Raw genomic sequence first — 15,156 nt, forward strand, 5'->3', positions numbered from 1 at the left:
AGAAACACAGGGCATGAAAATCTGAAGGCACTCATAAAAGTTGGTCTGTTTACATATGACGTGATCTTAATAAAGAAAAGCCTGCGTCTGCACAGAGAAACCGTTATAACTAATCAAATCAGTCAAGCTGAGGGATGTAAAATCAGCACACCAAACTCAATTGCCTTTCTGCACACTAACAATGAGCTATCCCAGAAGGAAATTAAGAAAACAATCCTATTCGTAATAGCATAAAAATACTCAAGAATAAGTTTAACCAAGGAAGTAGAGGGAGAGAGGGAGAGGTAGCAAGGGCCTGAAAGACTGAGGGAAAGGGGGAAGGCTGCTTAGAGACCCACAGCCTTAATCCCAGCCACTCTGGAGGCTGAGATGTGGAGGATCCTGGCTCGAAGCCAGCCAGGGCAGACTCATCTGTACATTTCCATCTACAAAACAGCCAGCAAAAGGTTGAGCTGGAGGCCTGACTCAAGTGGCAGGGCACCAGCAATCACCAAGCAAGCCAAGCAAGAATGAGGCCCTGAGTTCAAACTCTGGTGTGGTGTGAAGAATGTGGAGAACAAAGAATCTTTGAACACAGCTGGGAAGTATGTAAATTAGTACAATCATCTAGAAAACAGTATGGAGGTTCTCAAAAAATTCACAGTAGAACAACAGTATGATCCCAAAATCTCACTTTTGGAAATCTATCTATCTATCTACCTACCTATCTATCTAGAGATCTACCCATCCATCTGTCATATCTATCTAGAGATCTATCAATCTATTGATAGACCAATAGATCTAGATCTATGCTTATATCTATATCTACATATATCTATCTAATCTATATACAGAAATATGTATATAGATTAGATATCTGTCCATGGATGTATCTATCATATCTATCTAGATATCTATGTATATATAAATCTATAGATATCTATCTAGATATATGTTATTTATTGTATATCTCTATCAATATAAATGATAGGTAGACAGATGGTATATCTTCAAAAAGTGAGATTTCTGGATCATATTGGTTTTACTTTTAATCTTCTTTGAAGACTTCTATACTGTCTTCCAGATGATTGTATGAATTTTCTACTGGCTGTATTTGGAGGACATACACATATATTCATATATAATCTCAAGATAGAGCTGTTGATAACAGCATTATTCACAGTAGTTTACATACAGAAGCAACTCAAGATCCATTAGAGGATGGATGGGTTAAAACATGTGGCATGGTGGGTACATCCAGCGAGATCTCTATGGTTCAAGCTTAGAAGAGAGAGGTCCTGCCCTGGGTGACTGGGCCTGCGGACGTGTCCAGCCCTGGGTCACTGTGGGGATGGACCCGGAGGATGCTGTGCAGAATACAACACGATGGGTGCTGGGTGCCGAGGGTGAAACAGCACAGAACACCCCTGGTTTCAACAGGCTCTCCTGAGAGACAGGCGCGATAGGGAGTGTGGTAGGCACCAGAGAAGGCCTGCTCAGAGGAGCTGATTCACTCACCGAGTCCCACGACAGGCTGTCGGGCAGCACGGGTGCCAGGAATGCCCTGGCACACGTTCACAGTAGCCCAGGGCCTGCCTAGGGAAGCCCCCGAGCCCACACCCTGAGAGCCTGAAGCCCAGGGAGCAGAAGGGTGCCCCAGTTCTCGGGGAGAGAGAGAGACAGGTCTGCCTGTCCCTGCGCTCCGTGGGCTGAATGGATCATTGCTGCAGGGCCTGCCAGGTGGGCACCTCGAATCCAGTCCAGGGGATACACAAGCCATAGTTACAGGATGAGTCCAAAATCATCAGGCTCAAAAGATGATCACTCAATTTGAGAAGACACCAATGGTTTGTGCAGAGGGGTGATGTGGTCATGGACAAGGTAAGTGACAGCGTCCAGCGGGGACAACCGGTAGAAAAACAGGACATGGACTAACTAGGCGTGGGGAGGCTGTGGAGAAGTTAGAATTCTCAACTGTTGCTGGTGGGAATGCACCTTCCTTGGAAGCAGTCTTCCCATTCGCCAAAGATCTACACGGAGCTACCAGAACCCAGCGATTTCATGCTCGGGAGAACCAAACCCAACATTATTCATAATAGCCAAAAAGTAGAATCTACTCAGATGTCCCCAGTGGGTGAGTGAATGAGCAAGAATGTTTCAGCCCCATAGACCAGAATATGACTCAGCCATTAAAAAAAAATGATGTTTTGACCACAACATGGACGGACCTTGCAGACATGACACCGAAGGAAAGAGGTCAGAGACAAAAGGTCACTGACAGAGGATCTGTGAGTATAAAATGCTCTGAACGGGAGTTTTGAAGAGTAAGGAAAAGGAGTGGCTAGTAGGGGCTGGCGGGAGGAGGGGGAGGAGGGGCTGGCGGGAGGAGGGGGAGGAGGGGCCAAGAGTAGGTTTAGAAGTTCTTCTTGGGGTGATGAAAATGCGCAGGAATTCGTCCTGAAGCATGTGTGATATCATGAATACTAAAAAACAATCATGGATGTGTACATCGTAGAAGATGAATTTTATGGCCTGTGAATTCTGTTTCAGTAAGAACAGAGCACAGGCAGCAGGACGGTGAGGTGTGGGGCGTCACGTGGCGGCAGGAGGTGTCAGCGTACAGAGGACACTCACGGACAGGCTGACACGCTCCCTGCACACCAGCTGCCACGGCTGCGTGCCGGCTGCGTGCCGGGCCGTCTCTGGGCATCACCCACCGGCCACGTGGGAGCCACTGGGTCCGAGATACAAGACAGGCGAAGGTAGATTCCAGGTGCCCGGGCTGGGAGTCCCAGATCCAATTTGCTTGAAATGATAATGGGAGTCAGAGAAACCCCAGGCCCCTGTGGGGAGTGGCGTCCAGAGGCCGGGCCCTGGAGTTCCCGGCAGCACCCCCGCCCCCAGCCTCGATCGCCGGTACGCAGCGGAGGGCCGTCTGGGCAGACTCAAGCTGGGGACAGGCTCCTGATGCACGGGCAAGGGTTCTGGGAAGACTTCATTCCCGGGAGCTCTGCCAGTCTTCTGTCCCCCTGCCTCCCCCCGGCCCCCCCATGCCCAGTGCCCACGGCACTGTTCAGGGTACGGCTGCCTCTCGGGTACGTGTCAGGGCCAGGCTCCCAGGCGGGCCAGGTGGTACTCCGCAGGGCAACGTCCTGAGACCCGGAACTTGGGAGGGCACGTCCTCTGTGCTCCGGGCGAGGTCTCTGTGGAGAAGGCTCTCAGCGGCCTGGGCGGCCAGGTGGAACACAGGGCCTTCACAGGAGGGAGGGGGCGGGGAAGAGGGAGAGTTGCGTGGGGTCCCCCGAGCCTGGTGACTGGTTATTGAGGATGTTGTTGATGGCTATAGCAGACGTCCCCCAACCTCATGGCCTGAGCCAAGGAATGTGGGTGACTCTCAGGAGAGACAGGCCAGGTACGCTTCTTCCCCTGGCCTGCAGAATGAACACAAGCCCTGACCTTCTGAGCAAGTGAGGCTGGTTCTGAATCCCTCTTTGTCTTGTACAGCATCATGCCTCCCAGGCTGGAAGCCAGTGCACGCAGTGGCTTGACTGTCTCAGCTGCAGGAGGGAATTCACCACCTACCCAACCCGCAAAATCGGTGACTCCCATCTTCTCATGGCTCCAAAGAGGCTGCCATCACCCCAGTCATCCACGATCAAAGCCAGCACACAGGCAGCTCTGGGTCAGCTCCTAGTGTCTTGAAGTCAAGGTCATGTGTGTTGAGTGCAGAGGCCTGGCAGCCACAGCACAGAGGTGACCTGCTTATCAAGGCTGTTCATCGGGGCTCTTTGAAAGGTTTCCCTTTCTCACGGAAATGGGAGGTGATCCCACCATCCCAGCTCAGGAAGATGTGGAGGTGGTATGAAAGCCCTAGGAAAGGGGTTCCCAAGTAGAGATGACCCAAGGTGTGCAGGGCGGATGCCAGCGTGGTGTGCCTCAGGAAGGTGTGCCCGCTCCGCCCAGCAGGCCCTGGCTGTGCTTCTGTTACGTACAATACCTAGGCCAGCGTGCACAGGAGAAGCAGCGAGGTCCAGCGGGGGTCCAGCAGAGCCCAGGTCGGCCAGGCCTCCGGCCAGGGCAGATGTGGAGCCCCTCCTCCGCAGATGCCACTCACACAGGGAGGAGACCGGCCAGAGCGGAGGCCCAGGGAGGGGCTGGGCCCGGAGGCCAGGTGTGCCCCCAGGAGTCTGTGAGCTCTCGCTCTCTCTCTTTTTCATGGCTCCCACAGACAGGAGCTGGGGAGGAAGGAGATGGAAGCCGTGGGGCAGTGGGCAGCGAGGGGCCCGGCCCATACCCTGTGGCTGGGTGGGCTGGGCAGGGGCAGCCTAGGGCTGTTCTTTCTGGAGCCGCTACCACGGGGAAGAAGCGATGGCAGTCCTTCCCTCCTGGGTCCTGTCCGGCCGCAGGGCTCTCTGCAGCCCTGGCTTCCTGGGGCCCGCACGCCTCCCGCCCCCATCTCGACAACCATGCTTCCCCAGCCTGGGCTCCTACATTTCACTTCCTCTAATGAGCTCATTCGAGGCCAGGCAAGGCAATTACGCAGACCAGGCCTGCTGTCCACGCTCTGCAGCCGGGCAGGCCTGCAGCCCCAGCTGCGCCCCGCCTGCCGCCGCGCTGCCTCCTAATGAGAGGGTAAAGTCCAGGAACGAATGAGGTTGCCGGGCTGCGCTGTGCCCGGGAGGCCTCCTCCAGGTTTGGGCCTCAGAGGGGCTCCCGTTCTGGGGTGGAAGGAGCAGCCTTGTGCAGTAAACACCAGCTTTGCTTAGCCCGCCTGGCCTGAGGGAGGAGGCCACGTGGGCAGAGCTAGAAAGGACCGAGGGTTCTGACCTAGCAACGTGCTGTGTGACCCTGGGTGGATGTTTAGCCTCTCTGAACCCCGTGAGCCTCCATGGTTCAAAGGAAGGCAGCCATCTGGAGTGTCTGGCTGGCTGATGCAATGCCGTTGCTTGTTCTAATGTCACCCAGGCAGCCCACGGGAACCCCTTGTCCCCAGAGCCCCTGGTCCCCCTGTCCAGAGGGCTCAAAACAGGCCCTCTGAGGACCCTCTAGCTGGTGCTCTGAGTGCCCAGACCTCCCAGGGCCGGTGTGTCTCGGGGTGGTGACGCTGGAGGGCAGGGCCTGCTGGACAGGTAGGGGTGGGGGTGAGCAGGAAAGGGCCCTGGACGGCTGAGGATGGGGAGAAGTTGGTCACTATCAGTCCCAAGGTCAAGGTGCCAAGCTGGAGGCACCTCCGGCCAACAAGGGTCTGGGCAGGGGCTGGCCCACCGTGAAGGGAGAAGGCAAGGAAGGGGGCCCAGCTCGTACCAACAGCCCCCCTCTGGGTAAACCCCTCCCCCGTCTACAGTCCTGACCCCAGCGCCCTGCTCACTGCCTCACCGCCTCACCCCTGCTCTGGCCCTGTGGTCCTGGGGACGCTGTGGACCACGTGTGGGCCACGGCAGTGTGGGGGGATGGGGCAGGGGGGAGACGGCACGGGCATCCTGGCTGGTACAAAGGGGGACACTGTGGGGGAGCGGCTGGGGGAGGGGGGCTCCCTGGGGCCCACTCTCTCCTGCCCCCTCCCTCCCAGTGGCCCAGGCCCCACGCCAGCCCTGGTCTCGCTGCGGGGCCGGGGCTGGGGGGTTGGGAATGGGGCCCGCAGTCTCCGTCTAGGCTCTCAGCAGAAGGCAGAAAGCAACAGCCCCACACATCCAGAACCAGCCGCCCCGGGGAGCCACTGGGGCGGACCCAAGAAGGAGAAGCCCCATCACCCAGAGGGGCCTGGGGGGCTCCTGCAATGTCCACGGGGGGGCTGGAACACCCTCCTCTGGCCTCCCATCCCCTGCCCCGCTTCTCCCAGCTCTCTGTGCCTGGAGTGACTGGTGGGGCTCTGTGGCTGGGGCAGGGCGCTGGCGTGACTGGCGGGGGCTCTGTGGCTGGCGTGACTGGCGGGGGCTCTGTGGCTGGGGCAGGGTGCTGGCGTGACTGGTGGGGCTCTGTGGCTGGGGCAGGGCGCTGGCGTGACTGGTGGGGGCTCTGTGGCTGGGGCAGGGCGCTGGAGAAGGAATCTCTCATGGGTGAGGCAGCACCGGGCGGCTCAGGGGAGGAGATGGAGCCCTGCAGGCCCAGGCAGCGGGCTGAAGGGCTGAGACTTGGATTTTGCCCGCTGTCCATCAGAAAGGGACACAGAAGGGGATCCCAGGCTAAGCCTGGATCACAAGCCGGTGACCCAGTCCACCCAAGTCCTCGGCCAACACTCCTGTGTGCCTGCAGACCCGCCCCGCCCCACCCTCCCTCCCTGCCCTCCCCCCCCACGTGGCCCTCTGTGGTCCCAGCAGCAGTGGCATTGCTGCCATCTCTCCAGGACCCACCCTAGTGCGTTGCGGTCACAGGGCCCCAGCAGGATGGGACACCCCCCACTCCAGCCCCGGACCCCAAATGGCTGGGGGAAAAGGCCGGGTCCCTCCAGGTCCAGCTCCACCCGTCCGGGACACAAAGCCGGCCAGACGCTGCCCAGAGCGGGTGCAGCTGGGGCCCGGCCTCTGTCTGGCTCCAGGGCGCCGCGGGCTGCAGCTGCGATGCGCGCTGCGTTCCTGTCCACGCCAGCTGGTCCGCTGAGTCTCTCAACAGCTCTTCCCAGTTGCTTTAACGATGAAATGTTTCACGGCATCGAGGATGGCTCCTTATAGCAGCAAAGGCCAGGGAGCCGCCTTTTCCCTTCCCCAGGCAGTGGGGTCTGACCTTTCGCGCCGAGGGAGCCTGCTGTCCCCCACGGCTGGCGAGGAGGCCTGTGGCTTCCTGTTCACCTCTGGGGTACCCAGCCTCAGTTTCCCCAGTTCTGCCCAGAGTGAAGTTGGGCTCCATGAGCAGGGGCTGGTAGGACAGTTTGGGTTCAAACCTTGGGGATCGGATGAAGGCTCAGCCTGGGGGTGTGGGGGGGTGAGTGGTCCTGGTGGGAGGGAGACTGGGTCTGTTTCCCTCCCCTCAGCTTCCGTCCGTGTGTCTGGGAGGCCCTGGTCCTGTCCTGAGTCCTGGAGAGCCAACCGCGGAGGGGACATTCACCGACCCACGCCTGTCCCCAGGAAACACCTCACCCCGCCAAGGGCCCAGTGGGAAGGGAAGGGGGAGCTGTCTATGGAGCCGTGTGGAGCCGCACCCCGGGCCTTCCTGGAGCCTCGCCCTTCCAGGTGGGTGCTACTCCCACACCACTATGAAGATGGCACAAAGTGGAGCCCTCCTCCCCCAGGTCAGAGGTCGTGAGCTTGCCAGGGGTGAGTGGTAGATCTGGGCTCTGCACGGTGTCCTCCTCCACCCGCTCCGCCGACTCCCCCCACGTCCGGCCTGAGTGGGAGGCTTCCCGAGGGCTTGGCTTGGGGTGGGTGGCAAAGGTGGAGAAGCTGCCCGAGCCACGGGCACAGGGTGCACAGGCCTCCATGACGCGCGTGACCCACCCCACCTGCGGGGGGCGGAAAGCCGGGTGGGGCCTGGCGGGGTGACCCCTGGGCGCCGTCCACAGGCCACAGCAGCAGAGAGACCCGAGGAGCAGGACACCCTCCCCATGAGGATCCTTCTGGAAAAACCCGCGGGAAGCTGAGGGCGGCCAGGGCAGGCCGCATTGCTGCTTCTGGGGCCAGCACAAGCCTTCAGGAGAGGACGCTAGGGGCTGTGAGGAGGAGAAAAACATGGAACTTTCTCTGACGGGATCTAGGAGCCTCCTGCCAGGTTGACCCTTTGAAATGAAGAGCAAATGTTAGAGCGCGCGGGGACCCAGTGAGGCCCACTCAGGGCGCCCCGATGGGGCATGACGGCGCAGAGCCTGCCTGGCCTGGTGGAGGGGGGGCACATGCCCAGGGCTGGGGGGGGGTCACACGGCCCAGTGCTGGGGTCTCTGGCCTGAGACAGGAAGTCTGGCGGTAGGAGACAGGGCAGATCGGAAAAAGGCCCTCACCTGTCTGCAGAGCTCTCAAGGAAGAAAGAGCTCTCGGAGGAGCTGAAGGAGTTTCTGGAGCCAGAAGGTGCTCCGTCGCTCAGCCCTGCACGTAGGAGCAGCGCGTATGAAAGCCGCTTACCAGCCCGGCCCAGGAGCACCCCGTCAGCCCCACACACTCCTCTGCTGCTCCCTCCTCCTCCCAGAAGAGACCCCGATCAAACACTGCTCCTCAGAAGCAGCCCATCTAGGGTCTCTGGATTTGGGGGTGAAGAGTGAGAATCGGTTCCTCGAGAGTTCTGGGGTCCTCTTCTCCGGCCCCCGTGTTTTCTCCTGCCCTTGATATAACCAAGCTTCAGGAAGCCAACCCACTCACAGGCTGGTGCACAGCCACTGGCAGACGACCCCTCACCCCCGGCCAGCCTGGCCCAGACAGCGAGGGGTCAGGGGTTTGGGTCAATTTGCCCCACGCTGCACACATCGAGAAGCTTCAGGAGTAAGCTCTGATGCTCAGATCTTCACCATGCTCAGGCTGCGGGTGGGAGAAATCCACAGCAAGCCCCCAAATCCACAGGGGCTCCGAGCCCTCCTGGGGCTTGTGAGGACGGGACCCCGTGTGCCCGCCGTGCCCCCTCCCCCACCGGCTGCCCGAGTGTGAGAATTAACGTGGAAGTTGTGGCACAGGTCCCTGCGGGCTGGGATGGGATGCTCTCCCAAGGCTCTTTTGGGCTCACGGTATGTGAGAAGCCTGTGTAATGTGTCATACCGCAGTGTGTTTTAGATCTAAATTCCATATCAGAGAGAACATGTGCGCAAGCTTGGCTCACTTCGCTTAACATGATTTGTTCTGGTTCTGTCCATTTCCCTGCGAATGGCATTATTTTATTCTTTCAAATGGCTGTGGAAAAGTCCATTGTGTGTAGGTTCCACAGACTGTGCGTCCGCTCATCTATTAGGGGCATCCAGGCTGTTTCCATAGCTCAGCTATTGTGACACAGGCTGTTTTTAATGACATTCTAGTAAACTTGACATTCTAGTAAACTCCAGATCCCTGGGGTGAACTTTGTCTTTGTCTGGCAGAGGTCCTGAAACCTTCTTTTGGGGGAGAAGGCATCTGGAACCCTGGGGTTCACTAGACTTTCTCTTCACTGCAACAGCTCCTGAATGGCGGGGGCAGGCGGGCTGTGGACTGTCTGTGTGGTGCCCCGCCCCCCAGGCAGGAGGTGTCCCCTGCTCCCTGGCCACTCCGTGCCTAGCACACAGCTCTGGTGCTCTTGTTTGACAGGTGAGTTAGAACTACGGCAACACTGCCAATGCTCCAAGACCCAGATCAAGCACCGCCTCCTCCAAGAATGGTACCCAAGCCCTACTGGCTCCTCCTGCCCCTTGCCGGAAATGTCCCGTCCCTCCTCCATACCCCTGGAGTCCTTCCACACCTGGTCCCGCCCAGTCTGTCACCCTGTAGCGTCAAGTGCGGCTGCCTCGGGACAGCACGGGGACCCCGGAACCCCGACCCCAGTAAGCCTGCTGGTTGTTCCTAAATTCTAGAAGGACCATAGTAGCTCACCAGCTCCCAGCCTGGCAGCACTGTGGTCAGAAATGGCCATCCTGTGACGTGGCACCCGCTCCCCAGCGGACAGCCTTGCTCTCTGCCCCGCTGGTAGCAGAGCCGGGCCTCAGTCCTCTCCGGGTCTCAGTGACGTCGTGAACCCACACAGTCCCCCGGGCAGCCATCAGAATAAGATTGAAAATACGTTTGATTGTTTGTCTTCTTTCTTCTAAGCAATCATCCACAGAGGAGTTGTGGATCCACGTTATTGCCTAAAGACACAGCAGAGACTTGGACAAATGTCTAGCTGTCCGATCGACCTGATTCTGCTGCAGGCTTTCCTCCATTAGTTGGGGGATGCACTGCCCACAGCTTGGAGAAATCTCATCTGCCTACTGCGCAGGAGTGCGTGACTTAGCTCGTGTTCTGATTCATCCAAACTGGCATCTGAAATCTCCCCGGTTAACGTATGACCTTGAGCTGCTGTCAGAGATGCGGGCAAGGTCAGGACCACGGACGGGCCCAGGCTCTGCTTCTCTGTGTCCCAGACCCACGGCCCCGGTGACCTTCCGTGACCCCGCGGCAGAGGTGACATCGCCACAGCCGCCGCCCACCCAGAGGCCACCCTGCTTTTGGAGCCTGAGTCACATCCTACTTAGTAGCTCGGGCATGGTTTTACTTTGCAGTTAAGTCATCTTTAATAAGGTCGTTAAAAAGAGGGAGAAAGCAGATGAGGTAACCCCCAGAGGGTTGCCAGGGGCGATAGCACCGCGGCTAGGCTGGCCGTGGGCCCGTGGGCCCGCCGCGGCGCCCGGAGGGTCTCTCTGGCGCCAGCCCAGCCTCTCCCGCTCTGGATGACTTGCCAGCATCGGCGTTTGTCTGCTTCTTGCCTCTCAGGCTGCCAAGGGCCGAGAGTCAGCTTGGGGAAGCTGGGTAGTGGGGAAGGTTTTGGAGGAGACGCCACCGTCTGGGGCTGTGTGCAAGGCCCAGAAGCTGGAGGAGAGGGGGTGCTCACCAAGGTGGCCTGGGGGGCTTGAGGAGGGCATGGGACACTGCTGCACAATGGGCCCTTTGATGCCTGGTGGTGATGGATCAGACCCAACCTCCAGGGGTCCCCGGCTGAGGGTAGCTCGGGCTGCACAGGCCAGGCAGGATGGTGCTTTCCCAGGAGCCCAGTCCAGAGGAAGGTGTGGTATGGGCAGGTCCATGGTGTCTTCACCTATATGCTGGACCTTCTGGACTGTAAGTATAACTGTGCTCAGAAAGGAAACCAAAGCTGAAACTTTCCACTTGTGGGAGCAGGCGCCTCCCCCTCCTGCATTACCCCCTCCCGGCCAAGTCTAGGTTCCCACCTGTGCAGGGGACCACCCCCATGCCACGCTCAGTGCTAACACTTTTCCCTTATGATAGGATGAAGAACTGTCAACTTTGCATCCATTCATCCACCCATCGGTTCATCAGGCTGTCCACCAATCCAATCATTCATCTATTGATTGGTTGTCCATACATTCATCTACCCTCTATTCTATTCCTCCATCCACCCATTCATCCTTCCATCCAAGAATTGGCCCTATATGGTGTCATAGTTGTGAATTTCTGTAGTCTGAAATCAATGCTTTTTCTTTAAACTACCCCTTCTCCTCCACATATGAGATATTTTCCTGTGGAATCCTCTTCATGAAGGAATGCGAAGCCTTGACCCGCCTCCTGCCTTTCCCGGCCCCGCCCACCTTCCATCCCCACATTCCAGAACTGAGGGGCTGAGAAGTGGAGGCACCCAGCTCCCCAAGAGAGGACTGGGCAGGAAGCCTTGCTGCCGGTGCTGCTACCTAGAGGGGCCTAGAGGGCCGGGGCTCAGATACTGCTCAATGGGCCCCCACTTTGATTAAGGAGGACATGGTTAAATGACGGGACATGCAGAGCACACACAAGGAACATTTCCTTTTCTAATTCCACTTCTGTTTTCACCAGTGCCCGAGACCAAAGTTCTTTTCAATATGTCAAGCTTTTAAAAAAAAAGATTAAAATGCAGTAGATTATTAAATAGAGCTGCTTCAGACTTAATTTAGCAAACTGTAACATTTTTATCATTTTTATAAAGCCCTTTTTAATGAAAACCGTCTGCAAGGAGACCAAATATCAAGGCTGAAATCATGTTTTCTCAATATTTGTTATCCCTGAAGATGTTATTTCCAGATTTTACAGAAATAATAAATTTCATTTAGAAGTCGGAGCCTCGGAGGCACCGCCACACATCTCTGGATTTTCCAATTTGCAGTGCAAAAAGCCTAATCCTGCTGTAATTTTTCATACTTGCCAACTCCTGACCACATTTCATACCTTCCCTGCCCCTTTGTAAATGCGGCTCTTGTAGCCACATTCGACCCGATATGTTTATTTTACATGCGCCTGAAAAATGTTGTTCTAATAAGCATAAACATATTTTCTCAGTGACAAAATGTTTTCATCCTGCTGCTCCTGGATTTCACAGGTCAGTGCTTGTGGCTCTTTCCCACGAGCTGTGTCCCCAACCCACCGCCTGCCAGGGCCAGGGCGTCCTAGCCGGGCACACACGCCGGTGATCTGTCCCTAGATCTGTCCCGAGTCCCGTCTGCCCCTCGGCATCGGGGCCTGGACGCCCCTCGGGTGACACCTCATGAACACAGGTGACACTGCCAGCCCCAGGAATTACAGCTACCGTAAAACCACCTCAAAAGTGAGTTCTCGTGTCCCAGGCCTGTGGTCTGCTCTGACCATCTCCTGGAGGCCTGGCTCTGCGTGGAAAGGAGGGGTAGCTGCAACTTGGGGTCCCTGTGGGAGGGGCTGGGCCCCGGGGCTTCCGCCGGTGGGGACAGGCTGGGCACGTGTCCAGTCAGAGTGAAGCCTGGCAGCGGAGTTGGGCAGGGGACCCCACCTCCAAAGGTCAAGTGGGGTCACAGGACCCAGAGGCCTGCGTCCACCTCCTCACGCAGGTTATCCCATTTGCTCAGAGGTCTCTGGGGACTAGAAGGTGTTTTGGTGGGGGGGAAGGTGACAGAGCCCAAAGCCTAGAAAGGCTGACCCACCGACAAAGCAACTATCAGGAGTCAGGATCCATGGGACCCGTCTGTCAGCAATCCAAATGGAGAGGGAAACTTTCAGGATTCCTTCTCCTCTTCTTCTTCCCCTTCTTCTTCCTCCTCCTACTCCTCCCTTCCTCCTCCCTCCCACTCTTCCTTCTTCTTTTTGTTGGTCTTGGGGCTTGAACTCAGAGTCCAGGTGCACTGTTTTTTGTGCTCAAGGCTAGCATTCTACCACTTGAGCCACAGCTCCACTTCCGGTTTTCTGAGTGGTTGATTAGAGATAAGAGTTTTCCAGACTTTCCTGCCCAGGCTGGCTTTGGACTGCGATCCTCAGATCTCAGCCTCCTGAGTAGCTAGGATGACAGGCAGGAGCTCGGGGTGCTGGCTCGGGTTTCTTCGGTGAGGATCAGCTGGGAAGGCCGGCTGTGGCCCAGCCATGGGGAACCCAGGGGGGTGCACGGCACCCAGCACCGGGGGCTGCGGGCCCGCTCTGCACAGCGCTGTGTCTCTGGCCTTGCCCATGCAGCTGCCTTCACCTGGAGCTCCACGAGCTCAGGCGGGGCTGCGGCGAAGAACGGCCGCGGGGTGGTCTGTAGCCTCTGAGCTCCTGAGAAGTGGGACTTGTGGAGACCCGGCCAGGAGGGCCCCGGCAAACAGCGAGGCGTGGGAAGAATAGCTCCCACCTGGGTGGGTGCAGTCACTTTAGGCGAATGTGACTCTGTGCCCCGTGCTGTGGATGCCGGGGCACTTCCTGTGTGATGCCCGACGTCTGTCCCCGGCTGCTCCTGGGTGTCAGGAGAGAGGCCTTCTCCCTACCTCTGCTCCCCGGGGAGAGGGAGGCCGAATGCCTTCCCCAGACCCCGCCCCTCGGACACCGGAAGGGGCACGCCCTGCTCATGGGCACGGTGGGCACTGGGAAGCCCCCCAGGGACCACGGCGCTCTCTGCCCAGGTTTTTTCCACCAGGCTCCCTGCCCGGGCCGGGCCCCAGCAAACCACCCCCCAAATCTTCTCCGAAGAACTTGTGCCCACTGCAGTTCAGCTGAGGTCACCAAGGACGCTGGCGGGCTTTTGTCCCCTCAGTCCTCTGCTCCCTTCCCGGCGAATGCCCTCAGCCCGCCCTGCGGCCAGGCCAGCAATGTTCTGAACCCGTGCTGTGAGGAACAAAGGTCTGATTCAGCCTCGGGGGTGCGAAGGGCTCTCATTAAGACGCTGGCAGCTGGTGTGGGGGCCGAGGTATTGTTTTTAATGGAAAAACAAGAATTTGCCGTTCTGTGTTAGATTAAAGGCTTTATCCAGGGGAATTCATGGGATTGCTACCGGCCTTCGACTGGCCATCTTCAGAGAAGTCACGGACCAGGCCTGCGAAATTGGTTCATTTCTCTTTTTGATATTTAATGAAGCTGCAGACCGCTCTCACACGGCTCTCCTCGGGGTGATGGGAATTGTCTCTCACCTGTGCTCTGCACCATGGCTGGTCAGCTCTCTACCACTCAGCCGGGCGGGGTTTAGCATCTGCACACGCAGCTCTGGGCACCAACTGCCAGCGTTCAAAGGCCTCCCAGACTGAATCTGCCCAGTGCCTCCCGATCATCTTCCAGCACGCCAGCCCCAGGCTTCCCGCTCTTCAGACCTCCATTTGTGATGGAAGTCGATTATTCGGGTGGAGCAGTACACAGCTCCACACAGTTTTTGCCACACGAATCTCCTGCTCGTGCTCATTGGCCTCCAGGATAAGAAACTGAGCTTCACTAGCACCCCGGACCCCACACACTGCCTCCACTGTCTGAAAAATCTGGTTCTTCAGATTGAAACAGGAAGTTAAGGCTCAACTGTGTGCATGTGTGTCTGTGTGTGTGTGCACATGTGTGTCTGTGTGTGTATGTGCACGTGCATGTCTGTGTTTGCATGCATGCACAAGCACGGGCTGAGCTACTCAGGGTAGGGATTGTAGGTGTCTGTGTGAGGCCTTGCTATCCTTGGGGGCTGTGAACCAAGTCTGGTTTGGGGGGTAGAAGGGAGGGGAGGGAGAGAGGCCAGTACAGGGATTTTTGCTCAGGATCTATCATTTGTTAGGCTGGGACTCTTGCACTGAGCCATGCCTCCAGCCCTGTTTTTCACTGGTTAATTTTAGGATAAGGTCTTGCCTCCCTTTTGGGTGCCTGCCAGGGCTGTGATCAACCTTCTTTGAGCCTCCTGTAGTTACCGGGGTCACAAGCAAGCACTATCATGTCCGGCCTCACCCGGTGGGGATGGAGTCTCCTGGACGTGTCTCTCTGGGTTGGCCAGTGGCTGAGGTCCTCTGTCCCTCCCTCAGCCTCCCACGTGCCTTGAGATGACAGGTGCCACAGTGCCCAGCTATGGATTCAGAAGGGGGTCTCTTAAACTTTTCAGCTCTGGCTGGCCTCCAACCACGATCCTCCCGTTCTCAGCCTCTCAAGAAGCTACCATTATAGATAGGAGTCACTGGAGCCTGGCCACGAACCACAACGTAAGGAAGCAGTGTGTGCCGCGTAGTAGCCCGGGTCTTGGTTCCGGCTAACATGTCGCCTCTGCAGGGACTGCAGGTGGTGGTGGAGAGGGTCCAGGAAGGAAGGGAGCAAGAAGACAGAAGTAGGGTGGAAGGAGGGGAGCTACGCCCTCTGTGCCAATCCCTGCAGG

The sequence above is a fragment of the Dipodomys ordii genome, unplaced genomic scaffold, assembly GCF_000151885.1.
Source record: "Dipodomys ordii isolate 6190 unplaced genomic scaffold, Dord_2.0 Scaffold2, whole genome shotgun sequence".
Taxonomy (NCBI): Eukaryota; Metazoa; Chordata; class Mammalia; order Rodentia; family Heteromyidae; genus Dipodomys; species Dipodomys ordii.